Consider the following 18,932-nt stretch of genomic DNA (forward strand, 5'->3'; position numbering starts at 1 on the left):
ACACCTCATTCTACTGAATTAGGTACTGATTAGGTGATCACCTGAACCAAATCTTATTTAACGAGGAAAAGTATAAAAACCACTGCTGTGGTCATCACTATCCTCTTGCAATAGGACCAGCTGGATGGCAAAAACAGTGCTAATAGTACCTCAAAAGTAAAATTAATCAAAAAATAACTATTGACCATGCCAAAAGAGTTGAAAGGGAATGTTTTGAGTGAGGAAAAGAAGGGTTCATTTGTGTCTTTACTGGCAGAGGGATACAGTGAGCGTCAGGTTGCTTCCATCCTTAAAATTTCAGTGATGGCGGTTCATAAGAACAAGTTCAAGCAGCAGACATTGGGGACAACAAAGCTACAGACCGGCAGAGGGCGAAAACGACTCTCTACTGACCGGGATGACCGCCAACTCATTCGAATGTCACTCAACAACCGTAAGATGACATCAAGTGACCTACAAAAAGAATGGCAAACGGCAGCTGGGGTGAAGTGCACGGCGAGGACGGTTCGAAACAGGCTCCTAGGGGCAGGGCTGAAGTCGTGCAAAGCTAGAAAAAAGCCCTTCATCAATGAGAAGCAAAGAGAAGCCAGGCTGAGGTTTGCAAAAGACCATAAGGATTGGACCATAGAGGACTGGAATAAGGTAATCTTCTCTGATGAGTCCAATTTTCAGCTTTGCCCAACACCTGGTCGTGTAATGGTTAGACGGAGACCTGGAGAGGCCTACAAGCCACAGTGTCTCGCACCCACTGTGAAATTTGGTGGGGAATCGGTGATGATCTGGGGGTGCTTCAGCAAGGCTGGAATCGGGCAGATTTGTCTTTGTGAAGGATGCATGAATCAAGCCACGTACAAGGTTGTCCTGGAAGAAAACTTGCTTCCTTTTGCTCTGACATTGTTCCCCAACTCTGAGGATTGGTTTTTCCAGCAGGACAATGTGCCACGCCACACAGCCAGGTCAATCAAGGTGTGGATGGAGGACCACCAGATCAAGACCCTGTCATGGCCAGCCCAATCTCCAGACCTGAACCCCATTTGAAAACTTGTGGTATGTGATCAAGAGGAAGATGGATGGTCACAAGCCATCAAACAAAGCCGAGCTGCTTGAATTTTTGCGCCAGGAGTGGCATAAAGTCACCCAACATCAATGTGAAAGACTGGTGGAGAGCATGCCAAGACGCATTAAAGCTGATTGAAAATCAGGGATATTCCACCAAATATTGATTTCTGAACTCTTCCTAAGTTAAAACATTAGTATTGTGTTGTTTAAAAATGAACATGAACTTATTTTCTTTGCATTATTCGAGGTCTTATTTTGACCAGTTGTCATTTTCTGCAAATAAATGCTCTAAATGACAATATTTTTATTTGGAATTTGGGAGAAATGTTGTCAGTAGTTTATAGAATAAAACAAAAATGTTATTTTTACCCAAACACATACCTATAAATAGTAAAACCAGAGAAACTGATAATTTTGCAGTGGTCTCTTAATTTTTTCCAGAGCTGTATACACACACACATATGTATTTGTTATTTTATTTGTTATAACGTATGTTCTTTACAATTCAAAACAAAAAAGTGGAATATTGCTTAATATTATGGTTAAATGATGCAAATTGCTTGTCTGTGTATGGGTCTTCAATTGTGGCCAGCCCCTTCTCCCTCTATTCAACAAACACCTTATAATAATAAATAAATAATTGGTCACTTAGCAGACGCTCTTATCCAGAGCGACTTACAGCGACTTATCAGACCAAGGTGTAACAAAAATAATGATTAAAACATATTGGAGTGTATACAGAGATATCTGGCACCTTGTAAAACGTCTTCAATCTGGTTTAGAATGCTTAAAACAATTTCTCAAACAAAGTTATTGCCTGTAAATTTGTTTGAACAATCTGCCTTGGAGAAAATCAAGTCTGGAAAAGACTCCTCTGGTCCTCTGTAGCTCAATTGGTAGAGCACGGCGCTTGTAACGCCAGGGTAGTGGGTTCGATCCCCGGGACCACCCATACGTAAAAATGTATGCGCACATGACTGTAAATCGCTTTGGATAAAAGCGTCTGCTAAATGGCATATTATTATTATTACTAATTTTGTTGTGATCCTGACTTCCATATTTAGCCACAGGGGGGAGTCAGTGTCTAACACGTCAGGGAAACCCAACAATTGCAATTGCAACAACAACAAAAAAGTCACCCCAGTACTGTTTCCCCTCATGTAGTTATCTATTCCATTATTACTGGTCTGTACCTTTTAGTAAAACCCCTGATTATTCATACTTTAACAAATATTGATACATTTCAAATGTGCTTTCAGGAAAACGTCTTGCATTTGTCCAATGGTGTTTCTTATCAATTTTGACCTAATGCTGCTCATTGATGATGTTGATTTAATCTTGTATGGAGTAATGATAAACAGTTGACTCCTGATGAATAATTGATTCTCCCAGATCATCCTATAGTAATGATAACCACTGTTTATCTACATGTAGTCATCGTTTTCCTTTCCTACTGGTCTGTAGGCTGCCTTGCACAGTAAACTCCCATCCAGCTGGCGGCGCTGCTCACTAGAACCAATGAGTTTTCTGCAATAATTTCACTAGACCACGGAAGTGGGATTGGAGACGAGTTTGTTTTGATTTTGCATTCCTTTTGTAGAGTGAAGAGAGACACACTGACTAAACTAAATAGTCTACCCAGCTCTCATTCAATTGAAAAATGTCTAAACTACAGTCGTTGAGTGTGTTTTTAAATGAGCGTTTAACGGCGTCTGATGTGGAGATTTTCGGGGCAGTTGAGAAAACGGTAGTGGAGTACCAGGAGGAGAATGATCGGCTACGGAGAATGCTGCGGATCACACCGGAGATACAACTATGTCGGATAGGTTCGTATGTAGATCTACTGATAGTTAGCTATAGTGCTACTCAATTAATTAACCATTTAAGAGATCACCATTTCAACAATTTAAGAATAAAAAAACATATACTTTTACAGTTGTCTTTGTCACGAAAAGCTGATTTTGAAATAGCATACAGCTTATCTGCACTCAGTTATGTCAAAAAAAGGCTGGCTAAGCGCCAATTTATGCTTGATCCGAAAATGTGATTGGAGGCGTCGTATGAATGGTGTGACGCAATTGTGAAGCCCCCCAGAGGCTAAATTGAGTTCTGTATGGCATTGCCGTGCACCTCTCAAATGTTGTAGCAATGCGGAGAGCGCCTTATAGCTCCGCATTGACATGATTAGTTGACGGTAGGCTTGACAACAGCTCTGCGAAGCCAAGAAGGATGAATGCCCTGACTTCTGCAGAGGCCATGTCACCGTAAATGCTGCAAGGCCAATGCAGACGTCGGTGCAAGTGTTGGTTAAGGAAAGTTTTATTTATTTATTTATTTATTTATTTTTTTGGGGGGGGTATCCTAGCAACCTTCTGAAATGCCCTAGAGCAGTGTTTCCCAACTCCAGTCCTCAAGTACCCCCAACAACACATGTTTTTCCTTGTAGCCCAAGGACAAATTGGGCTTGGGCTACAAGAATCACCTGATTCAATGCATCCAGGGCTTGATGATTAATTGACTAGTTGAATCAAGTGAGTTTGTCCGGGGTTACAACAAAAATGTGTGCTGAGGATTGGAGATGGGAAACACTGCCCTAGAGGCACCAATTCCTCCAGTTTTAAAGTGTATTGTAGATCATTCCACACGTAAAGTGCAAGGAAATTAAAGGCAGATTTACCTAATTCTCTAGACACCAAAGGAGTCTCCAGAGTTAAACAACCCTGTGAACAGGTTTGGTACCTTGTCATTTTAAATCTTAACAGTGATGTTAGATAAGTCGGAAGCTTGCGGAGCAGGGCGTTGTAAACAAAAAGGGCGTAATGATGTGATCTAAATGACTTCAAAAGAGGTCCAGCCAATTTTTTGGTAAAGAATACAGTGATGAGTAATTAAACTGTAATAAAACGAAGGGTGCTATTTTTTTATTTTATTTTAATTTTAATTTCACCTTTATTTAACCAGGTAAGCCAGTTGAGAACAAGTTCTCATTTACAACTGCGACCTGGCCAAGATAAAGCTATGACAAACGGTATCGAAGTGTTTAAGAGTAGAGGCAGCTGCACTTTGATAAATAGTATCACCATAATCATAAATAACAGGGAGAAGGGTTGACTGCGCAATCTGCTTCCTGCTAACTAGAGAGAGACAAGATCTGTTTCTTAACAAGCTCATTCGTATGTTTTTTTGTTTTTTTTACGATAAATCATTGTCAACCCAAATACCAAGGTATTTGTATACAGGGACTTGTTTAATTATAGAACCAGCCGATGAGTAAATATGTAATCCATCTGAAACAATCTGACGAGAACTAAGTACACGTTTTTAAAATCAGTAAGGGCTTCCTGCACGACTGCAAAATCGGACTGTAGCATTGTCACAGCCAGGTCAAATCAAATCAAATTTTATTTGCCACATGCGCCGAATACAACAGGTGTAGACATTACAGTGAAATGCTTACAAGCCCTTAACCAACAATGCAAAGTAAAAGAATTAACTAAAAAAGTGTTAAGCTAAAAAAATTAACTAAAGAGCAGCAGTAAAATAAAATAACAGTAGGGAGGCTATATACAGGGGGTACCGGTGCAGAGTCAATGTGCGGGGACACCGGCTAGTCGAGGTAGTTGAGGTAATATGTACATGTAGGTAGAGTTAAAGTGACTATGCATAAATAATAAACAGCGTAAAAAGAGGGGGATGGGGTGGTGTGGGGGGGGCAGTGCAAATTGTCCGGGTTGCCATGATTAGCAGTTCAGGAGTCTTATGGCTTGAGGGTAGAAGCTGTTGAGAAGCCTTTTGGACCTAGACTTGGCGCTCCGGTACCGCTTACCGTGCGGTAGCAGAGAGAACAGTCTATGACTAGGGTGGCTGGAGTCTTTGACAATTTTTAGGGTCTTCCTCTGACACCGCCTGGTATAGAGGTCCTGGATGGCAGGAAGCTTGGCCCCAGTGATGTACTGGGCCGTACGCACTACCCTCTGTAGTGCCTTGCAGTCGGAGGCCGAGCAGTTGCCATACCAGGCGGTGATGCAACCAGTCAGGATGCTCTCGATGGTCAGCGGTCGGGGCAATTGTGTACAAAATAGTATCATCCGCATATAGTTGAAATGTACAATTTTTTAACAGATTGACCAATAGCATTTATATAAATAGTGAAAAGAACAGGTCCTGCAGAACACCTTTCTGTGCGTCAATAAATTCAGACTTAACCCCATCAATCACGATGGCCTGAGTTCTGTCACTAAGATTATCACGAAACCATGAGCAGGTGTCAGAGCATGATCAACAGTATCAAAAAGCTATTGACAGCTCCATGAACAAAGCAGCACATTTCATTTTAGTGTCTAAAGTATTGACAAAAATCATTAAAAAACTATAGTGGTTGCTGTACTAGTGCTATGCCCAGGCCTAAACGCTGATTGGTTGACATTCAAAATACATTTCTCAGATTAAAAAAAGGAGCAAAGTTGTACATTTACCAAGGATTCAAGAATCTCAGCCAGACAAGGAAGCCTTGAAATGGGGTGATAATTATTAAGATCACTACTATCCCGGCCCTTATGGAGTGACAGCACAAGAGCTGATTTCCATACTTTAGGAATACTTCCTGATAACAATGTTAAATAAAAAAAAAGTGGGTTATCGAGCCAACAATGATGGGCGCTGCACACTGAAGCAGACCTGGATCCAATTGGTCGGCTCCTGGGGATTTCTTATTGTCTATTGCTATCAAAGCATCCAGGACTTCTTCTTCTGTAAATAGCCTAAAAGAAAAGCTTTGACTGTCATTTCTCAGATCATTCAGCAACTTTCCCTTATCGGCATCCAGCCCAATCATTGTGAGTATTGGCTTAGACGTTATTCCAAAGAGAGAGCCCGTTGAAATAAAATGGTGATTAAATGCCTCAATGATGGCATTTTTTTTCTTCTCGTAATGAGGCCCGTGTCTGAATTCATTTGTTGTGGCAGAGAGGAGGAAGTAGAACCCTTCAGGGATAGTTTATCAAAGGGATAAAATCATATTTGCGTGAAATGCCCCTTACCCTGGGTTGCGGTGTCCGAATCCACAATAAGACATTGTTTACTTCAGCCTGGAGTTAGCATAATTAGCTAGCATTGTCCAAATCCATTAATTGAAACGGTTGGACCGCTATAGCAAATGCTGCATTTGCCACCTACTACCATACCCCGTTCAAAGGAACTTTATTCTTTTGTCCCCCTCTGAATGGCACTAATACACAATCCATGTCTCAGTTTTATCAAAGCTACAAAAAAAAATCCTTCTTTAACCCTTTCTCCTCCCCTTCATCTACGCTGATTTGAAGTGGATTTAACAAGTGACATCAATAAGGGATCATAGCTTTCACCTGGATTCACCTGGTCAGTCTACAGTGCCTTGCAAAAGTATTCATCCCCCTTGATGTTTTTCCTATTTTGTTGCATTACAACCTGTAATTTAAATGGATTTCTATTTGGATTTCATGTAATGGACATACACAAAATAGTCAAAATTGGTGAAGTGAAATGAAAAAAATAACTTGTTTCAAAAAATTCTAAAACATAAATAACGGAAAAGTGGTGCGTGTATATGTATTCACCCCCTTTGCTATGAAACCCCTAAATAAGATCTGGTGCAACCAATTACCTTCACATAATTAGTTAAATAAAGTCCACAAGTGTCACATGATCTGTCACATGATCTCAGTATATATACACCTGTTCTGAAAGGCCCCAGAGTCTGCAACACCACTAAGCAAGGGGCACCACCAAGCAAGCGGCACCATGAAGACCAAGGAGCTCTCCAAACAGGTCAGGGACAAAGTTGTGGAGAAGTACAGATCAGGGTTGGGTTATAAAAAAATATCCGAAACCTTGAACATCCCATGGAGCACCATTAAATCCATTATTAAAAAATATAAATAATATGGCACCACAACAAACCTGCCAAGAGAGGGCAGCCGACCAAAACTCACAGACCAGGCAATGAGGGCATTAATCAGAGAGGCAACAAAGAGACCAAAGATAACCCTGAAGGAGCTGCAAAGCTCCACAGTGGAGATTGGAGTATCTGTCCATAGGACCACTTTAAGCCATACACTCCACAGAGCTGGGCTTTACGGAAGAGTGGCCAGAAAAAAGCCATTGCCTAAAGAAAAAAATAAGTAAACATGTTTGGTGTTCGCCAAAAGGCATGTGGGAGACTCCCCAAACATATGGAAGAAGGTACTCTGGACAGATGAGACTAAAATTGAGCTTTTTGGCCATCCCCTGTAGTTCAGTTGGTAGAGCATGGCGCTTGCAACGCCAGGGTTGTGGGTTCGTTTCCCATGGGGGGCCAGTATGAAAAATTTATGCACTCACTAACTGTAAGTCGCTCTGGATAAGAGCGTCTGCTAAATGACTAAAATGTAAAATCAAGGAAAATGCTATGTCTGGCACAAATCCAACAAGCATGGTGGTGGCAGCATCATGCTGTGGGGATGTTTTTCATCGGCAGTGACTGGGAAACTGGTCCGAATTGAAGGAATGCTGGATGGCGCTAAATACAGGGAAATTCTTGAGGGAAACCTGTTTCAGTCTTCCAGAGATTTGAGACTGGGACGGAGGTTCACCTTCCAGCAGGACAATGACCCTAAGCATACTGCTAAAGCAACACTTGCGTGGTTTAAGGGGAAACATTTCAATGTCTTGGAATGGCCTAGTCAAAGCCCAGACCTCAATCCAATTGAGAATCTGTGGTATGACTTAAAGATTGCTGTACACCAGCAGAACCCATCCAAAACGAAGGAGCTGGAGCAGTTTTGCCTTGAAGAATGGGCAAAAATCCCAGTGGATAGATGTGCCAAGCTTATAGAGACATACCCCAAGAGACTTGCAGCTGTAATTGCTGCAAAAGGTGGCTCTACAAAGTATTGACTTTGGGGGGGGTGAATAGTTATGCACGCTCAAGTTTTCAGTTTTTTTTGTCTTATTTCTTGTTTGTTTCACAATAAAAAATATTTTGCATCTTCAAAGTGGTAGGCATGTTGTGTAAATCAAATGATACAAACCCCCAAAAAATCCATTTTAATTCCAGGTTGTAAGGCAACAAAGTAGGAAAAATGCCAAGGGGGGGTGAATACTTTCGCAAGCCCAATGTATGTCATGGAAAGACCAGGTGTTCTTAATGTTTTGTACACTCAGAGTATATCACAACCATTGCATAATAAGTTCCTCAACCTTTTTGCCGAAGTAGCCATACAACAAATGACCATGCACATCTCTCATTTAATTGGGCCTATTAGGTACGATTACGTTTTTGCTCTCCGAATGGGAGTGCGGTTTATAACATACAGTTGAACAGACAGTTGATATTTTGCATTGAAGTGTTACAGGCAACCACTGTAAGTATAGCCTACTGTAGTAACACAAAATAATCCGAGTAGAAAATGTTTCAGAATTCGCGGGCAGTGCAGCATTATTAAAGGTGTGGGTAAAGTAAATGCAAAACATTATTGAATTTAAACAATCTGTTTACAGGTCCCACTAAAATGTGCAATTGTTTGTCTTTCACAAATGGTCAAATAGGCTACAGCAAAATGTCACTGCAAATAGAAAACATTCTGCCAACACCTCCAAGTTCGCCATTTCTTTTAGATACTGTCTCGGGCCTAATTCCAATACTTCCAAAGTATACAGCAAAATAAGGGCGTTATTGTCACCATAAAGGGTGAATGATGGGAGTTTTTCAGTTATAATGCTCGCTCACACGCTCAAAAGTTTTTATAACGGGAAACATGCGTATGTATGGCAAGCATCAAGTTGATCAATCTCAATATTTGTATACGTGTGCAGCCGTAGAATCGTGTGCAGATATTTAGTGTAAAATGTACACAACGGTTTTATAAATGAGGCCCGAGCTTCTTAAGTTGTCTATGTGAATCTGGGCACTGATCATTCAGAAATCCTATTAAAATGCTATTCCTAATTCTATGTCTGTATGAGTCTTCCAGTGAGGACGTTGTCAAGGAAATAGATGCGGATTGATTACCAGAGTGAACAAAAACTGACCGGTAAACATAATTCCAAAATTATAATTTTATTGCAAAAATAACATTCTCGCGGGGAAGACACCATGGACAGGTTGAGAGAATCGACGCTACCAAACTTGACACTGAACAAAAATATAAACGCAACATGTAAAGTGTTGGTCCCATGTTTCATGAGCTGAAATAAAAGATCCCAGAAATGTTCCATATGCACAACAAGCTAATTTCTTTCAAATTTTGTGAACAAATTACTTTACATCCCTGTTAGTGAGCATTTCTCCTTTGCCAAGATAATCCATCCACATGACAGGTGTGGCATACAAAGAAGCTGATTGAACAGCATGATCATTACACAGGTGCTCCTTGTTCTGGGGACAATAAAAGGCCACTCTAAAATGTGCAGTTTTGTCACACAACACAATGCCACAGATGTCTCAAGTTTTGAGGGAACGTGTAATTGGCATGCTGACTGCAGGATTGTCCACCAGAGCTGTTGCCAGAGACTTGAATGTTCATTTCTCTACCATAAGCTGCCTCCAACGTAGTTTTAGAGAATTTGGCAGTGTGTCCAACCGGCCTCACAACCACAGACCACATGTATGGCGTTGTGTGGGCGAGCGGTTTGCTGATGTCAACGTTGTGAACAGAGTTCCGCATGGTGGCTGTGGGGTTATGATATGGGCAGGCATAAGCTACGGACAACGAACACAATTGCATTTTATCGATGGCAATTAGAATACACAGAGATACCATGACGAGATCCTGAGGTCCATTGTCGTGCTCTGAAGATCTAAACCCGAGGTAGAAGGAGACAGAACAGAGGATGAAGGCGCAGGTACCTCCGGATCCGATCTCGAAGCGGAAGCCCCCAGGGATGAAGGCGCCAGAACCTCTGAATCCAGGGTGGCAAAGCTGTTTGAAGTCTGTAGGGGAGGCCTCTAGGGAGGCCCCTATTGCCAAAGGCCGCTGCTTTCTACTTTCATGGTAGGTGATGTGCCTCCATGGCTGGTTGGTAGGGTCAAGAATAGGAACATCCACTAAAGTCATCCAGAAGCAACCTACACACTCCATTCTCCTGGGAAGAGGGAGACCCCTTCGGGGAGGGATCCCTGCAGAGCACCGGCCAGTCGCCTGTGGAGAGACGACACGACGGCGACACTCACACCAGGCCAGAGAGGCCTCCAGCTACTGGAGTAGAAGGGAAAGTAGGCTGGAATGGATTCCCCAGTAGCTTGTGGAAGTTCGCTTCTTGTTGGGCATGGATTCCCCAGTAGCTTGTGGAAGTTCGCTTCTTGTTGGGCATGGATTCCCCAGTAGCTTGTGGAAGTTCGCTTCTTGTTGGGCATGGATTCCCCAGTAGCTTGTGGAAGTTCGCTACTTGTTGGGCATGGATTCCCCAGTAGCTTGTGGAAGTTCGCTACTTGTTGGGCATGGATTCCCCAGTAGCTTGTGGAAGTTCGCTTCTTGTTGGGCATGGATTCCCCAGTAGCTTGTGGAAGTTCGCTTCTTGTTGGGCATGGATTCCCCAGTAGCTTGTGGAAGTTCGCTTCTTGTTGGGCATGGATTCCCCAGTAGCTTGTGAAAGTTCGCTACTTGTTGGGCATGGATTCCCCAGTAGCTTGTGGAAGTTTGCTACTTGTTTGCTAAGAGTGGCCACTTCACCCCTGTAGTCCTCTGCAAGCAAACAGTTGTTACGTTGAAAGTCCGGACGGTCCACATTGTCCCGGAATAGATCCACAATCAACACAGCTCCTGCAGAATCACAAGGGGATTCATGGCTGATTTTAGGATGAAATCGTCAACCATGTTATGGTCAACCATGTTACGGTCAACCATGTTACGGTCAACCATGTTACGGTCAACCTTGTTACGGTCAACCATGTTACGGTCAACCATGTTACGGTCAACCATGTTACGGTCAACCATGTTACGGTCAACCATGTTACGTTAACCATGTTACGGTCAACCATGTTACGGTCAACCATGTTACGGTCAACCATGTTACGGTCAACCATGTTACGGTCAACCTTGTTACGGTCAACCATGTTACGGTCAACCATGTTACGGTCAACCATGTTACGGTCAACCATGTTACGGTCAACCTTGTTACGGTCAACCATGTTACGGTCAACCATGTTACGGTCAACCATGCTACGGTCAACCATGTGACGGTCAACCATGTGACGGTCAACCATGTTACGGTCAACCTTGTTACTTGGTACTTAATAGGCCCTTACTATAGTATTTTTGTATTTAACCTCGAGATGGGAAAACATATTTTTATTAAGTAGAACGTTTTCTTTGACAGAATATTACAAAATAAGTAAAATAAACGTTGTTTTTTTTTGACCAAGTTAATGTACCCAAAAGGTACTCAATTGGTGGATCAACCCAAGTATTATCAAGTGTTACAGGAGTGTCTAGACAGCCTACTTTTAACACTGTACTCGCTAAGTCTAGGGGTTCTAGGCTTGCCTAATGGTTCTGGAATCAGAATGAATGTGTGCATTAATGTGAAAAGTAAGCGTAGGTGACAAGGGAGACAGCAACCTTAACTTGGTCCAGGGAGACAGCAACCTTACTTTGGTCCAGGGAGACAGCAACCTTACCTTGGTCCAGGGAGACGGCAACCTTAACTTGGTCCAGGGAGACAGCAACCTTAACTTGGTCCAGGGAGACGGCAACCTTATCTTGGTCCAGGGAGACAGCAACCTTAACTTGGTCCAGGGAGACAGCTACCTTACCTTGGTCCAGGAAGACAGCAACCTTACCTTGGTCCAGGGAGACAGCAACCTTACCTTGGTCCAGGGAGACAGCAACCTTACCTTGGTCCAGGGAGACAGCAACCTTAACTTGGTCCAGGGAGACAGCAACCTTAACTTGGTCCAGGGAGACGGCAACCTTAACTTGGTCCAGGGAGACAGCAACCTTAACTTGGTCCAGGAAGACAGCAACCTTACCTTGGTCCAGGGAGACAGCAACCTTACCTTGGTCCAGGGAGACAGCAACCTTACCTTGGTCCAGGGAGACAGCAACCTTACCTTGGTCCAGGGAGACCGCTACCTTATCTTGGTCCAGGGAGACAGCAACCTTAACTTGGTCCAGGGAGACAGCTACCTTACCTTGGTCCAGGGCCAGCTCAGTCTTGACTCCTTTGGGTTGGCGAGCTCAAGCTGATTATTATTTGTTCAGATGATGAAAATAACTATAAATACAAGAAAGGAAAGTACAAACAGGCACGCCTAAACTAAAGGTTCAAAGTGAAAATAAAAGACCTTATGGCCACCAAACAAAACCAGCAGCAATACTGATTGACGATCACCTAAATTGGCTGCACCTGATGTGCTTATCAAGGCTTGGCAGCACAGCACTTGGACCTGGTTGCTGGCTTCTGGCCCTGGTGGAATGAAGTGTGGCAGTGGTAGTGGTAGGTAGTGGTGGTGGTAGTGGTAGTGATAGTGGTAGTGGTAGTGGTAGTGGTAGTGGTGGTGGTAGTGGTAGTGGTAGTGGTAGTGATAGTGGTAGCGATAGTGGTAGTGGTAGTGGTGGTGGTGGTGGTAGTGGTAGTGATAGTGGTAGTGGTGGTGGTAGTGGTAGTGATAGTGGTAGCGATAGTGGTAGCGGTAGTGGTAGTGGTGGTTGGTAGTAGTAGTGGTAGTGGTAGTGATAGTGGTAGCGATAGTGGTAGCGGTAGTGATAGTGGTAGTGATAGTGGTAGTGGTAGTGATAGTGGTAGCGATAGTGGTAGTGGTAGTGGTGGTTGGTAGTGGTAGTGATAGTGGTAGCGATAGTGGTAGCGGTAGTGATAGTGGTAGTGATAGTGGTAGCGATAGTGGTAGTGGTAGTGATAGTGGTAGCGATAGTGGTAGCGGTAGTGGTAGTGATAGTGGTAGTGATAGTGGTAGCGATAGTGGTAGTTGTAGTGGTAGCGATAGTGGTAGTGGTAGCGATAGTGGTAGTGATAGTGGTAGCGGTAGTGATGGTGGTAGCGATAGTGGTAGCGATAGTGGTAGTGATAGTGGTAGCGGTAGTGGTAGTGGTAGTGATAGTGATAGTGGTAGCGGTAGTGATAGTGGTAGTGGTAGCGATAGTGGTAGCGGTAGTGGTAGCGATAGCGGTAGTGATAGCGGTAGTGATAGTGATAGTGGTAGTAGTAGTGGTAGTGATAGTGATAGTGGTAGTGATAGTGGTAGTGGTGGTGGTAGTGATAGCGGTAGTGGTAGTGATAGTGATAGTGATAGTTGTAGTGGTAGTGGTAGTGGTAGCGGTAGCGATAGTGGTAGCGGTAGCGATAGTGGTAGCGGTAGCGATAGTGGTAGCGGTAGCGGTAGCGGTAGTGATAGCGGTAGCGATAGTGATAGTGGTAGTGATAGCGGTAGTGGTAGTGATAGCGGTAGTGGTAGTGATAGCGGTAGTGGTAGTGATAGTGGTAGTGATAGTGGTAGTGGTAGTGGTAGCGGTAGTGATAGTGATAGCTATAGTGGTAGTGATAGCGGTAGTGGTAGTGATAGAGGGGTAGTGGTAGTGGTAGCGGTAGTGATAGTGATAGTGATAGTGATAGTGGTAATGGTAGTGGTAGTGGTAGCGGTAGTGGTAGTGGTAGTGATAGTGGTAGTGGTAGCGGTAGTGATAGTGGGGTAGTGGTAGTGGTAGCGGTAGTGGTAGTGGTAGTGGTAGTGGTAGCGGTAGTGATAGTGGTAGTGGTAGCGGTAGTGTTAGTGATAGTGGTAGCGGTAGTGGTAGCAATAGTGGTAGCGATAGTGGTAGTGATAGTGGTAGCGGTAGCGATAGTGGTAGCGATAGTGGTAGCGATAGTGGTAGCGGTAGTGGTAGTGGTAGCGGTAGTGGTAGTGATAGCGGTAGTGGTAGTGGTAGCGATAGTGGTAGCGGTAGTGGTAGTGGTAGCGGTAGTGATAGCGATAGTGGTAGTGGTAGCGGTAGTGGTAGTGGTAGCAATAGTGGTAGCGATAGTGGTAGTGATAGTGGTAGCGGTAGTGATAGTGGTAGCGATAGTGGTAGTGGTAGTGATAGTGGTAGTGGTAGCGGTAGTGGTAGTGATAGCGGTAGTGGTAGTGGTAGCGGTAGTGGTAGTGGTAGCGGTAGTGATAGTGATAGCGATAGTGGTAGCGGTAGTGGTAGTGGTAGCAATAGTGGTAGCGATAGTGGTAGTGATAGTGGTAGCGGTAGTGATAGTGGTAGCGATAGTGGTAGCGATAGTGGTAGCGATAGTGGTAGCGGTAGCGATAGCGGTAGTGGTAGCGATAGTGGTAGCGGTAGTGGTAGTGGTAGTGGTAGCGATAGTGGTAGTGGTAGCGATAGTGGTAGTGATAGTGGTAGCGGTAGTGATAGTGGTAGCGATAGTGGTAGCGATAGTGGTAGCGGTAGTGGTAGTGGTAGTGGTAGCGATAGTGGTAGTGATAGCGGTAGTGATAGTGGTGGTGATAGTGATAGTGGTAGCGATAGTGATAGTGATAGTCGTATTTTCAATGGACCCTCTGCTCGACCTCAGGCACAAGCTTTATCTATGGCATTGGAGGTTTGAGTCCACTTGGCTATATAGATCATAGAGTTCTATAATTCATGTGTATGATTCAAGTGTTCTATTTAATGCTGTGCTATATAGATAACCTCTGCTCCTCCTCTCCTTCCCTCCAGACTCCCTGCAGCTCTCTGTCTCTGAAGAGGAGGTTCCCCCTGAGCAGCAGCACTGTGAGCAGGAGTGGAGCCCCAGTCTGGGGCAGGAGGACCCAGAGCCCACACAGATTAAAGAGGAACAGGAGGAACTCAGGACCAGTCAGGAGGAAGAGCAGCTTCAAGTGCTATTTGATACCAAAGACTCCGTGTTCACTCCTTCCTGTGTGAAAAGTGAATGTGATCAGGAGGACCCATGTCAAGAAGCCATACTAGCTGAATACCCAACTCTCAGTCCACTGAAAACGTCTAAACTACAGTCGTTAGGTGTGTATTTAAATGAATGTTTAAAGACGTCTGCTGCTGTGGAGATTTTCGGGGCAGTTGAGAAAACGGTAGTGGAGTACCAGGAGGAGAATGATCGGCTACGGAGACTGCTGCGGATCACGCCGGAGATACAACTATGTAGAATAGGTTTGTATGTTATTAGATCTACTGATAGTTCGCTAGAGTTCTACCCAATGATTACACTTTTTAGGCTTTCAGACAATTTTAAGTAGTAGCTTTTTTTAAATACTTTTACCGTGAATGGATCAAAGTAGCACTGACGTGCATTCCCTTATTTGGACAGCAGTGTCACATATTTGTCCATTGACAAATGTTGAATAAAATTCTATTTGAACTATTTTCCAGAAAGTTGGTCCTTCTGTTGCCCTTCAGACTCCAGTGCTCCATTGGAGTTATTCAACGTCCATTTTGATTAGCTGAGGACGATGATTTGGTCAAGTGTGAAAACGCTTTTTCTAGAAACAATCGATCCTTGTTTGCAATAAGGTTTTGGAAACCTCGGACACACAACTTCATAGTTTTCCCTAAATAACTTTACAAAAACAAAAGATACACTTACTGTTAGCTGTTTTACCACCGATTTCCACAGAGGTGTTTTGATGTAACAGCTACAAGACTATATGTTGTTCCCTCCCTTGTTTACGTTAGCTCAGGAAGTGTCATAGTTCAGGTAAATGTGCAACGCAAAATACCTTTAAATTTGTGTACAGTAAGTGTTTCTTTTTTGTCTGTAAAGTTATTTGGGGAAATATGAAAGTAACGTTTCTAAGGTTTCCAAAACCATTGTGCAAGCAAGGATTAAAGAGCGGTTAGACAGAAAGTCAGCTGGGCTTTTGTACACGTTGGCCGTGGTGTCTTCCATTGTAGGCATGAGAACCCAAGTGAAGGAGAGTAAATACCTAGCTATCTGCACATAATTCACGTGTATGATTCAAGTGTTCTATTTAATGATGTGCTATATAGATAACCTCTACTCTGCTCTCCTTCCCTCCAGACTCCCTGCAGCTCTCTCTCTCTGTTTCTGAAGAGGAGGTTCCCCCTGAGCAGCAGCACTGTGAGCAGGAGTGGAGCCCCAGTCTGGGGCAGGAGGACCCAGAGCCCACACAGATTAAAGAGGAACAGGAGGAACTCAGGACCAGTCAGGAGGAAGAGCAGCTTCAAGGGCCCTTTGATACCAAAGACTCCATGTTCACGCCTCCCTGTGTGAAAAGTGAATGTGATCAGGAGGACCCACTTCAGTCCTTGACTCTTCCCCAAACCCAGACTGTGGAGAACAGAGAGAGTGACTCTAAACCAGTGGATGTCAAACCTTTTGGCACTGTGACCCACCTAAAGGGTCTGGACATTCCCTGTGACCCTCCAGATAATCAGAACAATGCCTCCAGCCACAGCTCAGCCATAAGCAGAGACCCAGTAGGACTTGACAGCAGCCCACCATTGGATCCAAACACGTCAATGGGGGAACAGTGTTCCAAACTCAGCCTCACATCGATAAAAACTCACCACTGCTGTGACTGTGGTGAAACGTTTGCTCTGAAAGCTGACCTGCAGAGGCATGTGACTCTCCCCAAGAAGAGACCCATTGAATGCTGCTTCTGCAAAAAACGCTACAACTCCACCTGTAAACTGAAGGCTCATGTCAGACTCTGTCACGGTGTGAAACCCTTCACCTGCCCTGTTTGTGGCAAGACCTTCAAACTAAAAAAATATCTGTCCAGACACATCAGGATGCACACAGGAGAGAAATCATTTATCTGTGGTGACTGTGGGAAGAGCTTCAATCGCAAGGAGAACCTAACCATGCATATACGGACTCACACAGGGGAGAAATTATTCAGCTGTGGTGACTGCGGGAAAAGCTTCAGTATCAAGACGAACCTAACAATGCATAAACTGATTCACACTGGAGAGAAACCATTTAGCTGTGGTTACTGTGGGAAAAGCTTCAATCAGAAGGGGGACCTAGGGAGGCATATATTGATTCACACAGGAGAGAAACCATTTAGCTGTGATGACTGTGATAAAAGCTTCAGACACAAGGGGTCCCTAACCAAACATATATGGACTCACACAGGAGAGAAACCTTTTAGCTGTGGTGACTGTGGGAAAAACTTTTATCGCAAGGAACACTTAACCGTGCATATACTGACTCACACAGGAGAGAAACCATTTATCTGTGGTGACTGTGGTAAAAGCTTTAATCAGAAGGGGTCCCTTAAGGCACATATACTGATTCACACAGGAGAGAAACTATTTATCTGTGGTGACTGTGGGAAAAGCTTCAGTCTGAAGAAGCACTTAACCGTGCATATAATGACTCACACAGGAGAGAAACCATTTAGCTGTGGTGACTGTGGGAAAAGCTTCAGTCAGAAGGCCCACCTAAATAATCATATACGTACTCACACAGGAGAGAAACCATTTATCTGCTTTGACTGTGGGAAAAGCTTTAGTCAGAAGGGGGTCCTAGGGAGGCACATACTGACTCACACAGGAGAGAAATCATTTAGCTGTGGTGACTGTGGGAAAAGCTTCAGTCTGAAGGACCACCTAAATAAGCATATACTGACTCACACAGGAGAGAAACCATTTAGCTGTGGTGACTGTGGGAAAAGCTTCACTCAGAAGGGGGTCCTAGGGAGGCATATTCTGACTCACACAGGAGAGAAACCATTTAGCTGTGGTGACTGTGGGAAAAGCTTCAGTCAAAAGGGGGTCCTAAGGAGGCACAAACTGACTCACACTGGAGAGAAACAATATAGCTGTGGTGACTGTGGGAAAATATTTAGTGTCAAGAGGAACCTAACCAAGCACAAACTGACTCACACGGGAGAGAAACGTCATGGCTGCTCAGTCTGTGGTAAAATATACACTCAGAAAACGAATCTGCTGAGGCATGTCAAAAATAACCACAAAGAAATAAAACAGGTCAAAAAAGGAATTAAGAAAGAAAATTAGGACACGAGAGACTAAGAGTATGGAGATACACACAGAGAGTGGACTAAGGGAGTATTGAGATACACCCAAGATCACCTGTGGACTCTAACTGGTCCTCCTTATCCTGCTCAGTCCAATGTCACGCTAATGATCTAATCTATCTATGTCCCTGTTGCTACTTTGTTCATGAAAAGGGGCAATCTGCAGTTCAGACAACAGGTAAACAAGGGATGGGGTTGGAGAATTGTAAAGCACTCAAATTCATAGACCGATAGATGGTTGCAAGATGTCAAACTATGGATCTAATGGATCTAATTTGCCTGTAGCTGCTTTGTTAATTAAAGGGGCAATTAGAGGGGTGTACTACAATGCAGTATTTGGCAAGTAAGCCAGTTAAGTTGCCAAAATATTCTGAAATAATGTTTTAGAAAGATAAGCATGAAAGGGTCATGGCCTAATTGACTCAACAACCAAAAACGAATATCTAAGTGTAGGTTTCTTAATGAATCAGAAAATCAATAGTTATTTCTGGTTGCTTATCAAAGTTAGCTGGCTAACTCATTGATCCTGCTTTGTAGTAAACTCCTTTGCAGTTCAAACAACAACAAATTGGGTACCCTGCCACTGTTTTGCTAAACAGCTGAGGGATAGGGTTGGAGAAATGTAAACACTCAAATTCAGACAGATTTATGATATTTTGTGTTCTGATGGGGTATGACCGTTGAACTGAGCTCGTGAGGCATTTATAAAAGTTATATTCTTCAAGAAGCAATGAGTATATCATTAATTTAAAAAATAAAACAATAAAATGGATCTACCAAATGCAGATTTTCCCTTTTAACGTGCTAATAGAAACCCATCCCAACCTGCTTTCCCATTCTGAAATATTGCACAATTGACCGTATCAGTGCAGACGAGCGTCAGAGCCGGTGT

General features: G+C 43.6%; 1 pseudogene across 1 annotated transcript; it reads left to right on the forward strand.

Annotated features, from left to right (window-relative positions):
- The first annotated feature begins 2,683 nt into the window (after nt 1-2,683).
- LOC311125169 lies at nt 2,684-18,390 on the forward strand (annotated as a pseudogene). Its single transcript has 4 exons — nt 2,684-2,885; nt 14,739-15,188; nt 16,057-16,818; nt 17,389-18,390. The product of its transcript is annotated as an uncharacterized misc_RNA (transcript).
- Nucleotides 18,391-18,932: the final 542 nt, after the last annotated feature.

This window comes from Coregonus lavaretus, assembly GCF_964263955.1.
Source record: "Coregonus lavaretus genome assembly, contig: HAP1_SCAFFOLD_1434, whole genome shotgun sequence".
Classification (NCBI taxonomy): Eukaryota; Metazoa; Chordata; class Actinopteri; order Salmoniformes; family Salmonidae; genus Coregonus; species Coregonus lavaretus.